A 17206-nucleotide genomic window follows, 5' to 3' on the forward strand; every position below is an offset into this window, starting at 1 on the left:
TCAGCACCATGCTCCTGTGCACCTTTTCTGATGGCTCTTCGCAGAATGGCCACAGCAGGAGATGGGCGATTGCCGAAGATGTGGACCTTCATCCGATACTCAATAATTTTATTATTGACGTCATTGTCCTTGTGCCATTAAAAAAACGGAGGAGGTTACAATGGTCTTCATGCACCAAGGAACAATGGAACAACTGTTGAATGTTCGCTAGGATCGCAACCTTCCCTTTCCGAAAGCATAGCAGGACACCGTCAAGGGAGTTATTGAGGTCCAGGCCTGTGAGAAGCACATCATTGAGAGAGACGCCAGAGTATCGAGCACTGGAATCAAAGACCACACTGATCTGATTGGGATTTGGGGGATGGTAAACCCCAAATGTAGGAAGATACCAACAGTCATCCCCTTTTCTCAGTGGTGCTACCTCAGCATGTCCATTGGTAAATATCTTTTCTATAAATCCCACATACTGTTGCTGCATTTCAGGTTTTCTCTTCAGGGTCCGTTGCAGGCATGTGAAACGATTAACAACTTGTTCCTTATTGTTTGGCAAGGGCTGGCGTGGTTCTCTGAATGGTAAAGGAGCTACCCAGCTTTTGGGTAGATTGGTGCTACCGCATTCAGAGCATTTCACAGAAGACTTGCATTCCTTGGCAAGGTGAGAAACAGTACAACATTTGAAACCTATTCTTTTCTCCTTGAGGAAAGCCTTTCTGTCATTGAGGAGTTTGTTTCTGAATGTTCTGCATTTTTTCTGCATTTTTCATATTTTGTTAGGGTCATCACTGGTTGCACACACATCTGTTTTTTGAACTGTGATGGGTTTGTTGGTTTGGAAACTCTTTACCATGGATCTTTCTGGTTTCATAGTTGTCATAACACTGCTTTGATGCATAAAGCTAGGGTCATTTCGCTTCTTTGCTTCGCAGCACACAAAGTTAAAGAAATACTCAAAGGGAGGAAAGCGACCATGACTTTCTTCCTTGTACCATGACCCAGAAGTCACCCACATGTCCTAAAGCCCATATGGAAGGTTATCTACAATTGGTGCGATTCCACATGAAGTGTCAAGGTATGACAGACCTGTTAGATAACAGTCTTCTTAAGCACCTTGGATTTCCATAAGCTAATCCACGAGTAATTTAATGTGGTCTTTAGCTGAAATCCTTGGAAAACTGTCCAATAGCTGAAACAGTGACCTTTCAATGATTTCCGGTACAGCATAGCACTCACGTAGTCTTTCCCATGCTTTGTGTAAAGCAAGATTGGGGTTACTGACATGCACGGAGCGGGTCCACTTTCCGTTTCGCCAGATTCCTTTCCAAGGCCATTTAGTCATGAGGTCTAATTTCTGGGTTGCTGTGAGGTGAACTTCATGAGCTGCACTGGTGAATGAGGAATACCATGACCGATAATTTTCAGGCTTATCGTCAATTTGGTATAGTCCTGAACTAACGAGGTCTCGTCGAGCTAAATACTGTGTGTCAAAGGCTCTGCCTGAGGTGGTGTGCTAGCTGGAGGAATGTATTGAGCAAAGTAAGGCTTATCAGGTGTATTCATGATGGGGGTGGTCCTCCCAACTTCTGATTTAATCACACATCACGGGGAAGTCGTGGCCTAATGGTTAGAGGGTTGGACTCCCAATCGAAGGGTTGTGGGTTCTAGTCTCGGGCCGGACGGAATTGTGGGTGGGGGGAGTGCATGAACAGCTCTCTCTCCACCTTCAATACCACGACTTAGGTGCCCTTGAGCAAGGCATCGAACCCCCAACTGCTCCCCGGGCGCCGCAGCATAAATGGCTGCCCACTGCTCTGGGTGTGTGCGCACAGTGTGTGTGTGTGTTCACTGCTCTGTGTGTGTGCATTTCGGATGGGTTAAATGCAGAGCACAAATTCTGAGTATGGGTCACCATACTTGGCTGAATGTCACTTCACTCACACTTCACTCACACCTGAAGACATATCAGATACGTTTTTGCAGCTATGTGCATTTCACCATTTTCAGACTTTGGTTCATTTTTGATAGAATATGCTTGTGAAGTGTCTTTCGCAGCTGGACTCCATGTTACGAAGCTGGTATCAGAGTCAGCATGAAATGGAGGAGCGGCGGGTAAGGCTGATAAGAGTGGAGGGGGAGCACGATCCTGTAGGTTAATTTGAGAAATGACAAATTCACTGGTACGTTCAATTTTAACGTACTAGGGAAGTCGTGGCCTAATGGTTAGAGGGTTGGACTCCCAATCGAAGGGTTGTAGGTTCTAGCCTCGAGCCGGACGGAATTGTGGGTGGGGGTAGTGCATGTACAGTTCTCTCTCCACCTTCAATACCACGACTTAGGTGCCCTTGAGCAAGCATAAATGGCTGCCCACTGCTCCGGGTGTGTGCTCACAGTGTGTGTGTGTTCACTGCTCTGTTTGTGTGCATTTCGGATGGGTTAAATGTTCTGAGTATGGGTCACCTTACTTGGCTGAATGTCACTTCACTTTAACTTTCTCTGATTCAGATCCTCCTCTTTCAACTGCAGCATGCTTTGCTAATTCAGCATCTTCCAACACTTGTCAATCAATCAATCACCTTTATTTATATAGTGCTTTAAACAAAATACATTGCGTCAAAGCACTGAACAACATTCATTTGGAAAACAGTGTCTCAATAATGCAAAATGATAGTTAAAGGCAGTTCATCACTGAATTCAGTTATGTCATCTCTGTTCAGTTTAAATAGTGTCTGTTTTTATTTGCAATCAAGTCAATGATATCGCTCTAGATGAAGTGACCCCAACTAAGCAAGCCAGAGACGACAGCGGCAAGGAACCGAAACTCCATCGGTGACAGAATGGAGAAAAAAACCTTGGGAGAAACCAGGCTCAGTTGGGGGGCCAGTTCTCCTCTGACCAGACGAAACCAGTAGTTCAATTCCAGGCTGCAGCAAAGTCAGATTGTGCAGAAGAATCATCTGGTTTCTCTGGATAATGTTATATGAAGCACCATTACCTCAAACGAGTTATACTTGAAGTCTGCCCTCTGAGAGATCCTGAAAACGTTGTTATAAATTGAAGCAACTCCTCCCCCTTTGCCTTTTAGACGCGGCTCGTGTTTATAACAATAATCTTGGGGGGTGGACTCATTTAAAATAATGTAATCATCAGGTTTTAGCCAAGTTTCTGTCAAACAGAGCACATCTATATTATGATCAGTTATCATATTATTTACAAAAAGTGTTTTCGTAGAAATGGATCTGATATTCAATTAGCCAAGCTTTATCATTTGTTTATCCATATTGCATTTGTTTTTTATTTGTTGAACCTCAATTAAATTGTTAACCTTAACTTGGTTTGGATGTTTTTTGTATTTTCTAGTTTGGGGAACAGACACAGTCTCTATAGTGTGATATCTAGGTGAAAGAGTCTATGTGCTGAGAATTAACTGACCTCTGTGACGGGAGGCAGCTAGCAGACGGTCGGTTTAGCCAGTCTGTCTGCTTCCTGACCTGGGCCCCAGTTAGTCAAGTATAAACACTAAGACTATTTGCCATATTTCTAGACAGAAGAGTGGCGCCACCCCAGGAGGGATGAAGACCATCTCTTTTAAACAGGTCAGGTCTGCCCCAAAAGCTTGTCCAATTGTCTATGAAACCTATGTTATTCTGTGGGCACCACTTAGACATCCAGCCATTGAGTGATGACAATCTGCTATGCATCTCGTCACCACGGTAAGCAGGGAGGGGACCAGAGCATATTACAGTGTCTGACATCGTGCTTGCAAGTTCACACACCTCTTTAAAGTTATTTTTAGTGATCTCCGACTGGCGAAGTCGAACATCATTAGCGCCGGCATGAATAACAATCTTACTGTATTTACATTCAGCATTAGCCAGCATTTTTACATTTGCCAAGATGTCAAGTGCTCTGGCTCCCGGTAAACATTTGACTATGGTGGCTGGTGTCTCTATATTCACGTTCCGTACAATAGAATCACCAATAACTAGAGCACTTTCATCAGGTTTCTCAGTGGGTGCATCACTGAGTGGGGAGAACCTGTTTAATGTTTTGATCGGAACAGAAGAGCAGTGTTTTGACCCACGACTACGCTGCCTCACCGTCACCCAGTTGCCCTGCTGCAAGGGCTCTGCTGGAACCGGACAATGTACAGGAGTCCCTGAGCTAGACGCATCCAAAGCCGTATCTAGAGCCCTAACATTCTTACTGTCCTCAATTAAAGTTTGGATGCGTGTCTCTAATTCTGAAATCTTCTCTGTCAGCCTAACTATTTCCCTGCATTTATCACATGTGAATCCCTCATCAGCGACAGAGATAGATAAACTGTACATGTGGCAAGAGGTGAAATAACAATTGCAGGAGAAGCCATTACTCACCGTGCTTGATGAAATATTCTTACTGCGGTTGTTTGATGAACTTGTGAAAAACTGCAACGTGAGAGAGGAGAGGAGAAAAGAAAACGCTAATGACAAGCTAACGAGTGCTAACGCTTTGCAGGTGTACTGCAGTCACGGAAGAGTGAAGATCAAAGTTAATCTGAAAAGATTGATCGATAATATCAGAAATATGGTGTGAATTAAGTTATATTTTACAACTTAAAAAACAAACAAACAGACAGTGATAGTAAGAAAGATTATAGAGAAAAAATATAAAATAAAAACAGCTACACGGAGCTATGATTAGCTACAGAAGGCCAACAGGAAGTAGAGAAAACAGTAGAGAAAAACACTGTCCAACAGCGACACCAACCTTGTGCCTCCACAGCGGCTGCATCAGCTTCCCGTTGTAGTGTTAACACTTCCAACTCCGTGTCTATTCTTACTGTTTCCAGCTGATTTTGAGCTTCTCTTGTGGCCTTTCCCATTTTCAGTTTAGCCTCTTAGCTGGCATAAGATGCTCCCACTTTGGCGGCTTCAGCTCTGGCTCAGGCCCGGGCTGCTCTCGCCGATGACGCAGATGACTTGCCACTTCTTGCACTGCACACAGATGACTTGCTGCTTGTGGCCATCTTAACCACTTAACCATCAAATTATGCCTTTTCACTGTAGTGTTCTCATGCAGTGTGTTGAAACTCTGCCTAAACACCAAGTTAAACTGTAGCCAATTAAGACAAGAGTCGTAGTAAGGTTGATAATTTACGGTCACTCTTCCTCATTAACATTTGTGGTGAAAACTGTAATAAAACAATACAGCAATATTCAGTGTCCAGTGTCTTGACTAACATAGCATTATAAATGACTTTAACATAAGCATAAACTGCTGTTCTCTTTGTAGCAGCGATTTCAATGGCTATAACATTGCTGAGATCTTGTACACAATGGTAAACAACAATTTTTAGTAACTTATCAAAACATCTTTTTAACAAAATCATCACTAATATGTGATCCTCTGCCTTTCTAGTGTCATATTAATGAACTTACGGCATTGCCTCTATGATTCTTTTAAGTGGATGCAACGGATTATCAGAGAGAGCACACCATGTCTGTCTCATTGTTTTTCATGCAGAACTAACAGGAAGTGACTAAACAGGAAGTGACTTCATCACAAGAAGCAAAAAATATAATTTTTACAAATGAGTTAGACAAAGAAAAAGTAAATATGAACTTCACATTTTCACTTTAAAATATTTACCAAAAATAATTAAAGCTGATATTTGAAACTTAAATTTCTTAAAGGGCAACACAATTACTTTTTTTGAAGTAGCAGCCCAGACAGCAAGCAATTTCGGCCCAGAACCGGCCCACACGCAGGCCAAATGTGGACCACATCTGGGCCGAAATTGCTTGCTGTATGGCGGCCTATATGGTAGCCATGGAAAATTTATTAAAAAGGTAATTTTCCTAGATTATATTTCACATTTCTGATAAGAAAAATCAACTCATCATTCTCTCTTTTCCCCTCGACTCAGAATCATGAATTTATATCCAACACTTGGCTTTTTACCCCTCTCAGAATTGACACAACTGCAATCGTTGAGTTAAATTGAGTTGTGCAAAACAAGAGATATAAAGTTGCATTTGTGAGAAAAAAAAAGTCAGAATTGTGAGATAAAATAGGTTGCCTTAATGTTATAGGTTTAAATAGTCCATTTCATGCTGTAACTGCAGGGCTAATACAATATGTTCCCTATGAACTGCATGTGAATATTACTGTATAGCCCCTTTCACACTGCACGTCGGACCCGCAATATTCCCGTAACATTGCCTGGTCGCCTTCTGTGTGAAAGCAACCACGTCCCGGAATTGATAACCGAATTGAACCCGGGTCGGGGACCTAGTAACATTGCGGTAATCGATCCAGAACGAGCGCTGTGTGAACAAAAGCCAGATCTAATTCCGTATCGAAGTGATGACGCGCGTTATCGCGCGACTCTTTTACCGGCAGTTTTGAAGGAAGATCAACATTCGCGACGAAAACATATGTGCAAACTGTGATGAAGCAGAGATCAGTTAGTTCCTCACTTTCTGCGCTGACACCGAGATCGTTTGCTTGCTTCAGTTAAAGTATAACGTGCCAAGCATTGTCGACTCGTACATTACACGTCACGCGCTGATGTCACGTGTCGTTACAAGATCTTCAAGGGTTGTGTGTGAAAGCACGCACATATACCGGGTCATCACTGGCAGTGTGAAAGTGCCACATCTAGCGACCAATTACAAGAACACTTTACCCCTGTATTTGCCGGAATGGCAGTGTGAAAGGGGCTTAAGTAGGACGATTGTTTTAATCAAATTCATTATCTTACAATTACAAATTCATTATCTTCAAATGGCATCTTTGACAACAGTATTCTATAAAAAATATTTGCATTCTGATTCTGACATTCAAACTATGGACAGTATAGAAATAACTACAAATCAAGCTGCAATACCAAACAAGACCCCACGGAGACACAAACAGACCACTATACCAGTCACCTTAACCTGACTTTTTATACACCGATCCATTCCAAATTATTAAACGGAGCACAAAAATAAAAAAAACCTAATTTGTCAAACATTCTGATCTGAAGGCAGCTTGTCATCAACAGTGACCAGTACTCTATCAGAGCTAGTGTTATTGCTCATATGTATATAAACACCACTGACTGCAGCCAACTCCTATAATAGCACACTTCTTCAGGGAGTGTCCATTATAAAACACTTGCCAGACACACGACCATAATCAACTATACCCCCATTACAACCATCATCCATCTGAACTTTACTGGTTTGCTTTATTCAGCCTGTGCAAAAGGCTCATGACACTGATTTATAATGCAGATGCACAAAAGCATGCTCTTCTCCATCACTGGGAGTTTTAATTCAGAATTAATGAGATCCTGACCTCAGGCATTCATAGGCTTGTTTTAAGACAAAAAAAGGTTTGCAGAAGGTGCAGAAAACAGCTGGTGCCATTTGAGCCCCCATGACATGTGGTATATTTTGTCAAAAATTGTCTAATACTGCAAATGTCCAGGTCTCATGGAGAGGAACTTACACAAAGCACTGATGCCAGAACTGGGTTATGTGAGAAAGTCAAACACCACAACTTTCAAATAAAGCAATTTTCTTTTTATTTAAGGGAAGGAGACAGAGATAGACTTTCTGAAATGTTAGAGCAAAAAGGGAAAAATCCTTATGAACATAGCACTGAATTTCCCTGACCACATCACAGACCGCTTCCCTGACCAACTCCCTGTCCACTACCAGATCCCTGGCCATAGCCGCTTCCCTGACCGTAGCCACTTCCCTGACCAACTCCCTGTCCACTACCAGATCCCTGGCCGAAGCCACTTCCCTGACCAACTCCCTGTCCACTACCAGATCCCTGGCCATAGCCGCTTCCCTGACCGTAGCCGCTTCCCTGACCAACTCCCTGTCCACTACCAGATCCCTGGCCATAGCCACTTCCCTGACCGTAGCCGCTTCCCTGACCACTACCAGATCCCTGGCCGTAGCCGCTTCCCTGACCGTAGCCGCTTCCCTGACCACTACCAGATCCCTGGCCGTAGCCACTTCCCTGACCGTAGCCACTTCCCTGACCACTACCAGATCCCTGGCCGTAGCCGCTTCCCTGACCGTAGCCGCTTCCCTGACCACTACCAGATCCCTGGCCGAAGCCACTTCCCTGACCAACTCCCTGTCCACTACCAGATCCCTGGCCATAGCCGCTTCCCTGACCGTAGCCGCTTCCCTGACCAACTCCCTGTCCACTACCAGATCCCTGGCCATAGCCGCTTCCCTGACCGTAGCCGCTTCCCTGACCAACTCCCTGTCCACTACCAGATCCCTGGCCATAGCCGCTTCCCTGACCAAAACCAGTCCCCTGTCCGCTTCCCTGGCCGGCACCCTGGCCCTGTCCGCTTCCCTGGCCCTGTCCGGTGCCCTGTCCAGCACCCTGTCCGCTTCCCTTGCCCTGTCCTGCACCCTGTCCTGCACCCTGTCCGCTTCCCTGGCCCTGTCCAGCACCCTGTCCGCTTCCCTGGCCCTGTCCTGCACCCTGTCCGCTTCCCTGGCCCTGTCCGGCGCCCTGTCCGCTTCCCTGGCCCTGTCCTGCACCCTGGCCGCTTCCCTGGCCGGCACCCTGGCCCTGTCCGCTTCCCTGGCCCTGTCCGCTTCCCTGTCCTGCACCCTGTCCGCTTCCCTGGCCCTGTCCGGCGCCCTGTCCGCTTCCCTGGCCCTGTCCGGCGCCCTGTCCGCTTCCCTGGCCCTGTCCGGCGCCCTGTCCGCTTCCCTGGCCCTGTCCGGCGCCCTGTCCGCTTCCCTGGCCCTGTCCGGCGCCCTGTCCGCTTCCCTGGCCCTGTCCGCTTCCCTGGCCCTGTCCGGCACCCTGGCCCTGTCCGGCACCCTGGCCCTGTCCGGCGCCTTGTCCAGCACCCTGTCCGCTTCCCTGGCCCTGTCCTGCACCCGGTCCGCTTCCCTGGCCCTGTCCTGCACCCTGTCCGCTTCCCTGACCGGCGCCCTGTCCGGCACCCTGTCCGCTTCCCTGGCCCTGTCCTGCACCCTGTCCGCTTCCCTGACCGGCGCCCTGTCCGGCACCCTGTCCGCTTCCCTGACCGGCGCCCTGTCCGGCACCCTGTCCGCTTCCCTGGCCCTGTCCTGCACCCTGTCCGCTTCCCTGACCGGCGCCCTGTCCTGCACCCTGTCCGCTTCCCTGGCCCTGTCCTGCACCCTGTCCGCTTCCCTGACCGGCGCCCTGTCCGCTTCCCTGGCCCTGTCCGGCGCCCTGGCCCTGTCCTGCACCCTGTCCGCTTCCCTGGCCGGCACCCTGGCCCTGTCCGCTTCCCTGGCCCTGTCCGGCGCCTTGTCCAGCACCCTGTCCGCTTCCCTGGCCCTGTCCTGCACCCTGTCCGCTTCCCTGGCCCTGTCCTGCACCCTGTCCTGCACCCTGTCCTGCACCCTGTCCGCTTCCCTGGCCGGCACCCTGGCCCTGTCCGCTTCCCTGGCCCTGTCCGGCGCCCTGTCCTGCACCCTGTCCGCTTCCCTGGCCCTGTCCGGCGCCCTGTCCTGCGCCCTGTCCGCTTCCCTGACCGGCGCCCTGTCCGGCGCCCTGTCCGCTTCCCTGACCGGCGCCCTGTCCGGCGCCCTGTCCGCTTCCCTGACCGGCACCCTGTCCGCTTCCCTGGCCCTGTCCGGCGCCCTGTCCTGCACCCTGTCCGCTTCCCTGGCCGGCACCCTGGCCGGCACCCTGGCCGGCACCCTGGCCGGCACCCTGTCCTGCACCCTGTCCGCTTCCCTGGCCCTGTCCGGCACCCTGTCCGCTTCCCTGACCGGCGCCCTGTCCGGCACCCTGTCCGCTGCCCTGGCCGCTTCCCTTGCCCTGTCCGGCGCCCTGGCCCGTGTTCTGACAGCTTCCCTGGCCCTGTCGGCTTGGTTCACTGCATCCATGGCCACTGGTGGTTGGGCAACACTTCTGTGTGGCAGGACACTGACCATCATGGACACAGTTTTTAGCAGACAGTGGAATGTTCTTTGGGTCAGGACATTGACCGGGTTTCACTGCATGGACAAAGACAGTCAGCTTTAGTTCATGAGCATGGACTGTATGCCATGTCAATATACAGCAAAAGACTTATGCCACAGAGTGAATTTTATTCCAAGAATTATTCCAGTGTATTTTGTAAAGCCATCCAGGGTTTTAAACCATCCTAAAAAGGAGAAATTCAAACCTAAATCTAGACAAGAGTAACAGAAGGCAAAAATGTAACTTTCTAATCAAAAAAAAAAAAAAAAAACCCACACATGCATTAGATTTTTATTTATTTTTTTGGAGGACCCCTAGCATCGATTATAAACGGTAACTCACTTGAACCAGGCTGACTGGAAACAGGATCACATTGAAATCGAGAGCAGCCAGGTCTTTCAGAGCAGTATTGTCTTCCAGAGCAGGGTCTATCAGAAGAACATCCTCGATGGGATAGCAAGTCTTTCAGCCTCAGACCGCCAATACCTTAATACAACATTACATATTTATCTGCTTCAAATCAAGCATTTCAAAAGATCTACTACCCATTCCTTATCCTACACACAAGAAGGGTCACTTATTTTTTGGGTTTCTTCAGGCTGCGTAATGAAGTCAACAGATCACTCACCTAGAGTAGCATCTGTTATGTTCAAGTTTCCAAACAGACACAATAAAACCGCACCAAACGAGCAATACATTCGAGCGGTCATCCTCCCAGCCTACAATCTCACAATGGCCTCTGCTGGAAAATTGAATTGCTGAATTGGCGTGTCAGAAGAAGCAGATAGCTAAATACAGCCAAAGGGCATAAAACTAAAACAAATAAATGTGTTGTTGTTGTAACAGCCACTTCTGTAAATGGGGTTTTAAAGATCCAAGGAGATAAGGTCAACTCCAACCCTGATCAAACTCACCTGCCAGTAGCTTTCTAGTAACTGAATGGAAGGCCTTGATTAGCTTGTTCAGGTGTGTTTGATTGCGGTTGTATGAGGTGAGCTGCATTCAAACCATTCACGTTTTTGGTGTCTCTCTTATCTGATGCACACATTTGATGTCTTGGAGTTTTCACCAATGAGTTGATGAGTTAAATCAGGTGCATTTGAATAGAGAGACATCTAAAATGTGCAGTGTTGGAGGTTCTCCGGGACCAGAATTGGGAACCACTGGTATATAGCATGGAAAGAGCCCTCCCTTTAAATGTATTAAAAAAGGTCACTCTTTCATCACAACCTCACAAAGTTAACCAATGTGTCTACACAATGTGTTTTTACTCACTTAAAATGTCTACACATTGAAAGTTCTTTTTAATTCATTTTTTATGAAGTTATGAGCATGATTTAACTCAGGTTTCCAACCTAAATACAATGCTTTGTAGAAGTAAACAAACATGTCTGTGATTGGCTACTTTGCTGCCCTCTGTGAAAATGCTTCATAAAATCATATGACGCTTTCCAAAACAGAAGGGCAGATACACTGGATTAATTTCCAAATAGATTTCGTCATGCTATTATTACTAAGAAAACAGATCCTAGACCAGGAGTTATGGGCAGCTAAAAACAATCAGTTAGACTATTTTACACTATGAGTTAGACCAGTGGTCACCAACCTTTTCAAGCCCAAGATTACATCCAAAGTCCAAATGTAATCCGATCTACCACTTGCAAAAAATTATGAAAAAACAAGGCCACAATGTAAGTTCTACTTTGAGATTCTTTGTTGCCTGTTAGCACTAGCAAAATATTTAACTACACAAACTATCAACTATAATTGAACATTTTCAACAGTAAAATAACATTAAGTATTTCCACAGGCTTATTATTCATATATAAATTCAATAATCAGTCCATTACAGGCCTAAGCCAATAATGTACTGTTGCACATTCCCTTTTAAAACATATTTCATACACTTTAAAATGGAAATACTCAGGTTAGTGCAACTAACATACACAATATTATGACTCTTTAGTCCGGATGACATCGCGTCGCATTTTTCCAAAAAGAACTTCAAATTTTGATTCGTCTGACCACAGAACAGTTTTCCACTTGCCACAGTCCATTTTAAATGAGCCTTGGCCCAGAGAAAACAACTGCGCTTTTGGATCATGTTTAGATATTGCTTCTTTTTTGACCTATAGAGTTTTAGCTGGCAACGGTGAATGGCACGGTGGATTGTGTTCACCGACAATGTTTTCTGGAAGTATTCCTGAGCCCATGTTGTGATCTCCATTACAGTAGCGTTCCTGTATGTGATGCAGTGCTGTGTAAGGGCCCGAAGATCACGGGCATCCAGTCTGGTTTTCCGGCCTTGACCCTTACGCACAGAGATTGTTTCAGATTCTCTGAATCTTTGGATGATATTATGCACTCTAGATGATGATAACTTCAAATTCTTTGCAATTTTCTCTGAGAAACTCCTTTCTGATATTGCTCCACTATATTTCTCTGCAGCATTGGGGGAATTGGTGATCCTCTGCCTTTCTAGTGTCATATTAATGAATTTACGGCATTGCCTCTATGATTCTTTTAAGTGTATGCAACGGATTATCAGAGAGAGCACACCTGAGCTGTGTCCAAATTCAGGGTCTACATCCTTCAGAGGACGCATTTGAAGGATGTTACGTCACAGCGCCGCGACGAAGGCTGTCCAAATTCGTAGGATCCTTCAAATGCGGCCCACAAATGCGTCCTCCTTTTCCCCGAATTGGAAGGATGGGTGTGGTGGATCCTTTCACGTCCTACCTATCCCATGATTCTTTTCGGCAGGACGAAGCGAGCTGTAGCGGAGTGGGGAGGAGTATTATTTTCGATGTTTTTTAAAAACTGGCTTTTCAAAAATATATATTTTCAGTGGTTTTCTAGTTATTCAAATTATTAAACAGAGCGCAAAAATAAAAAACCCTAATTTGTCGAACATGCTGATCTGAAGGCAGCTTGTCATCAACAGTGACCAGTACTCTGTCAGAGCTAGTGTTATTGCTCATATGTATATAAACACCACTGACTGCAGCCAACTCCTATAATAGCACACTTCTTCAGGGAGTGTCCATTATAAAACACTTGCCAGACACACGACCATAATCAACTATACCCCCATTACAACCATCATCCATCTGAACTTTACTGGTTTGCTTTATTCAGCCTGTGCAAAAGGCTCATGACACTGATTTATAATGCAGATGCACAAAAGCATGCTCTTCTCCATCACTGGGAGTTTTAATTCAGAATTAATGAGATCCTGACCTCAGGCATTCATAGGCTTGTTTTAAGACAAAAAAAAAAAAAAAAAAAAGTTTGCAGAAGGTGCAGAAAACAGCTGGTGCCATTTGAGCCCCCATGACATGTGGTATATTTGGTCTCAAAAATTGTCTAATACTGCAAATATCCAGGTCTCATGGAGAGGAACTTACACAAAGCACTGACGCCAGAACTGGGTTATGTGAGAAAGTCAAACACCACAACTTTCAAATAAAGCAATTTTCTTTTTATTTAAGGGAAGGAGGCAGAGATGGTCTTTCTGAAATGTTAGAGCAAAAAGGGAAAAATCCTTATGAACATAGCACTGAATTTCCCTGACCACATCACAGACCGCTTCCCTGACCAACTCCCTGTCCACTACCAGATCCCTGGCCATAGCCGCTTCCCTGACCAACTCCCTGTCCACTACCAGATCCCTGGCCGAAGCCACTTCCCTGACCAACTCCCTGTCCACTACCAGATCCCTGGCCGAAGCCACTTCCCTGACCAACTCCCTGTCCACTACCAGATCCCTGGCCATAGCCGCTTCCCTGACCAACTCCCTGTCCACTACCAGATCCCTGGCCGTAGCCACTTCCCTGACCGTAGCCGCTTCCCTGTCCACTACCAGATCCCTGGCCGTAGCCACTTCCCTGACCGTAGCCGCTTCCCTGACCACTACCAGATCCCTGGCCGTAGCCGCTTCCCTGACCGTAGCCGCTTCCCTGACCACTACCAGATCCCTGGCCGTAGCCACTTCCCTGACCGTAGCCGCTTCCCTGACCACTACCAGATCCCTGGCCGTAGCCGCTTCCCTGACCGTAGCCGCTTCCCTGACCACTACCAGATCCCTGGCCGAAGCCACTTCCCTGACCAACTCCCTGTCCACTACCAGATCCCTGGCCATAGCCGCTTCCCTGACCGTAGCCGCTTCCCTGACCAACTCCCTGTCCACTACCAGATCCCTGGCCATAGCCGCTTCCCTGGCCGTAGCCGCTTCCTTGGCCAACTCCCTGTCCACTACCAGATCCCTGGCCATAGCCGCTTCCCTGACCAAAACCAGTCCCCTGTCCGCTTCCCTGGCCGGCACCCTGGCCCTGTCCGCTTCCCTGGCCCTGTCCTGCACCCTGTCCTGCACCCTGTCCGCTTCCCTGGCCCTGTCCTGCACCCTGTCCTGCACCCTGTCCGCTTCCCTGGCCCTGTCCTGCACCCTGTCCGCTTCCCTGGCCCTGTCCGGCGCCCTGTCCGCTTCCCTGGCCCTGTCCTGCACCCTGGCCGCTTCCCAGGCCGGCACCCTGGCCCTGTCCGCTTCCCTGGCCCTGTCCGGCGCCCTGTCCAGCACCCTGTCCGCTTCCCTGGCCCTGTCCTGCACCCTGTCCGCTTCCCTGGCCCCGTCCTGCACCCTGTCCGCTTCCCTGGCCCCGTCCTGCACCCTGTCCGCTTCCCTGGCCCTGTCCTGCACCCTGGCCCTGTCCGCTTCCCTGGCCCTGTCCGGCGCCTTGTCCAGCACCCTGTCCGCTTCCCTGGCCCTGTCCTGCACCCTGTCCGCTTCCCTGGCCCTGTCCTGCACCCTGGCCCTGTCCGCTTCCCTGGCCCTGTCCGGCGCCCTGTCCAGCACCCTGTCCGCTTCCCTGGCCCTGTCCTGCACCCTGTCCAGCACCCTGTCCGCTTCCCTGGCCCTGTCCTGCACCCTGTCCAGCACCCTGTCCGCTTCCCTGGCCCTGTCCTGCACCCTGTCCGCTTCCCTGTCCCTGTCCTGCACCCTGTCCGCTTCCCTGGCCCTGTCCTGCACCCTGTCCGCTTCCCAGGCCGGCACCCTGGCCCTGTCCGCTTCCCTGGCCCTGTCCGGCGCCTTGTCCAGCACCCTGTCCGCTTCCCTGGCCCTGTCCTGCACCCTGTCCGCTTCCCTGGCCCTGTCCGGCACCCTGTCCGCTTCCCTGGCCCTGTCCGGCGCCCTGGCCGCTTCCCTGGCCCTGTCCGGCGCCCTGGCCGCTTCCCTGGCCCTGTCCGGCGCCCTGGCCGCTTCCCTGGCCCTGTCCGGCGCCCTGGCCGCTTCCCTGGCCCTGTCCGGCGCCCTGGCCGCTTCCCTGGCCCTGTCCGGCGCCCTGGCCGCTTCCCTGGCCCTGTCCGGCGCCCTGGCCCTGTCCGCTTCCCTGGCCCTGTCCGGCGCCCTGGCCGCTTCCCTGGCCCTGTCCGGCGCCCTGGCCGCTTCCCTGGCCCTGTCCTGCACCCTGGCCGCTTCCCTGGCCGGCACCCTGGCCCTGTCCGCTTCCCTGGCCCTGTCCGCTTCCCTGGCCCTGTCCGGCGCCCTGTCCAGCACCCTGTCCGCTTCCCTGGCCCTGTCCGCTTCCCTGGCCCTGTCCGCTTCCCTGGCCCTGTCCGCTTCCCTGGCCCTGTCCGCTTCCCTGGCCCTGTCCGCTTCCCTGGCCCTGTCCGGCGCCTTGTCCAGCACCCTGTCCGCTTCCCTGGCCCTGTCCGGCACCCTGTCCGCTTCCCTGACCGGCGCCCTGTCCGGCACCCTGTCCTCTTCCCTGGCCCTGTCCGGCACCCTGTCCGCTTCCCTGACCGGCGCCCTGTCCGGCACCCTGTCCTCTTCCCTGGCCCTGTCCTGCACCCTGTCCGCTTCCCTGACCGGCGCCCTGTCCGGCACCCTGTCCGCTTCCCTGTCCGGCGCCCTGTCCGCTTCCCTGTCCGGCGCCCTGTCCGGCACCCTGTCCGCTTCCCTGACCGGCGCCCTGTCCGGCACCCTGTCCGCTTCCCTGACCGGCGCCCTGTCCGGCACCCTGTCCGCTTCCCTGACCGGCGCCCTGTCCGGCACCCTGTCCGCTGCCCTGGCCGCTTCCCTTGCCCTGTCCGGCGCCCTGGCCCGTGTTCTGACAGCTTCCCTGGCCCTGTCGGCTTGGTTCACTGCATCCATGGCCACTGGTGGTTGGGCAACACTTCTGTGTGGCAGGACACTGACCATCATGGACACAGTTTTTAGCAGACAGTGGAATGTTCTTTGGGTCAGGACATTGACCGGGTTTCACTGCATGGACAAAGACAGTCAGCTTTAGTTCATGAGCATGGACTGTATGCCATGTCAATATACAGCAAAAGACTTATGCCACAGAGTGAATTTTATTCCAAGAATTATTCCAGTGTATTTTGTAAAGCCATCCAGGGTTTTAAACCATCCTAAAAAGGAGAAATTCAAACCTAAATCTAGACAAGAGTAACAGAAGGCAAAAATGTAACTTTCTAATCAAAAAAAAAAAAAAAAACCCACACATGCATTAGATTTTTATTTATTTTTTTGGAGGACCCCTAGCATCGATTATAAACGGTAACTCACTTGAACCAGGCTGACTGGAAACAGGATCACATTGAAATCGAGAGCAGCCAGGTCTTTCAGAGCAGTATTGTCTTCCAGAGCAGGGTCTATCAGAAGAACATCCTCGATGGGATAGCAAGTCTTTCAGCCTCAGACCGCCAATACCTTAATACAACATTACATATTTATCTGCTTCAAATCAAGCATTTCAAAAGATCTACTACCCATTCCTTATCCTACACACAAAGATGAAGGGTCACTTATTTTTTGGGTTTCTTCAGGCTGCGTAATGAAGTCAACAGATCACTCACCTAGAGTAGCATCTGTTATGTTCAAGTTTCCAAACAGACACAATACAACCGCACCAAACGAGCAATACATTCGAGCGGTCATCCTCCCAGCCTACAATCTCACAATGGCCTCTGCTGGAAAATTGAATTGCTGAATTGGCGTGTCAGAAGAAGCAGATAGCTAAATACAGCCAAAGCGCATAAAACTAAAACAAATAAATGTGTTGTTGTTGTAACAGCCACTTCTGTAAATGGGGTTTTAAAGATCCAAGGAGATAAGGTCAACTCCAACCCTGATCAAACTCACCTGCCAGTAGCTTTCTAGTAACTAAATGGAAGGCCTTGATTAGCTTGTTCAGGTGTGTTTGATTGCGGTTGTATGAGGTGAGCTGCATTCAAACCATTCACGTTTTTGGTGTCTCTCTTATCT

General features: G+C 49.2%; 2 pseudogenes; both read right to left on the minus strand.

The window, feature by feature from the left end:
- Positions 1-8052: 8052 nt before the first annotated feature.
- LOC113052827 (hornerin-like) lies at positions 8053-10836 on the minus strand (annotated as a pseudogene).
- Positions 10837-13398: 2562 nt separating this feature from the next.
- LOC113052828 (hornerin-like) lies at positions 13399-17044 on the minus strand (annotated as a pseudogene).
- Between the last annotated feature and the right edge of the window lie 162 nt (positions 17045-17206).

This window comes from Carassius auratus, chromosome 33 (genome assembly GCF_003368295.1).
Source record: "Carassius auratus strain Wakin chromosome 33, ASM336829v1, whole genome shotgun sequence".
In the NCBI taxonomy this organism is placed as follows: Eukaryota; Metazoa; Chordata; class Actinopteri; order Cypriniformes; family Cyprinidae; genus Carassius; species Carassius auratus.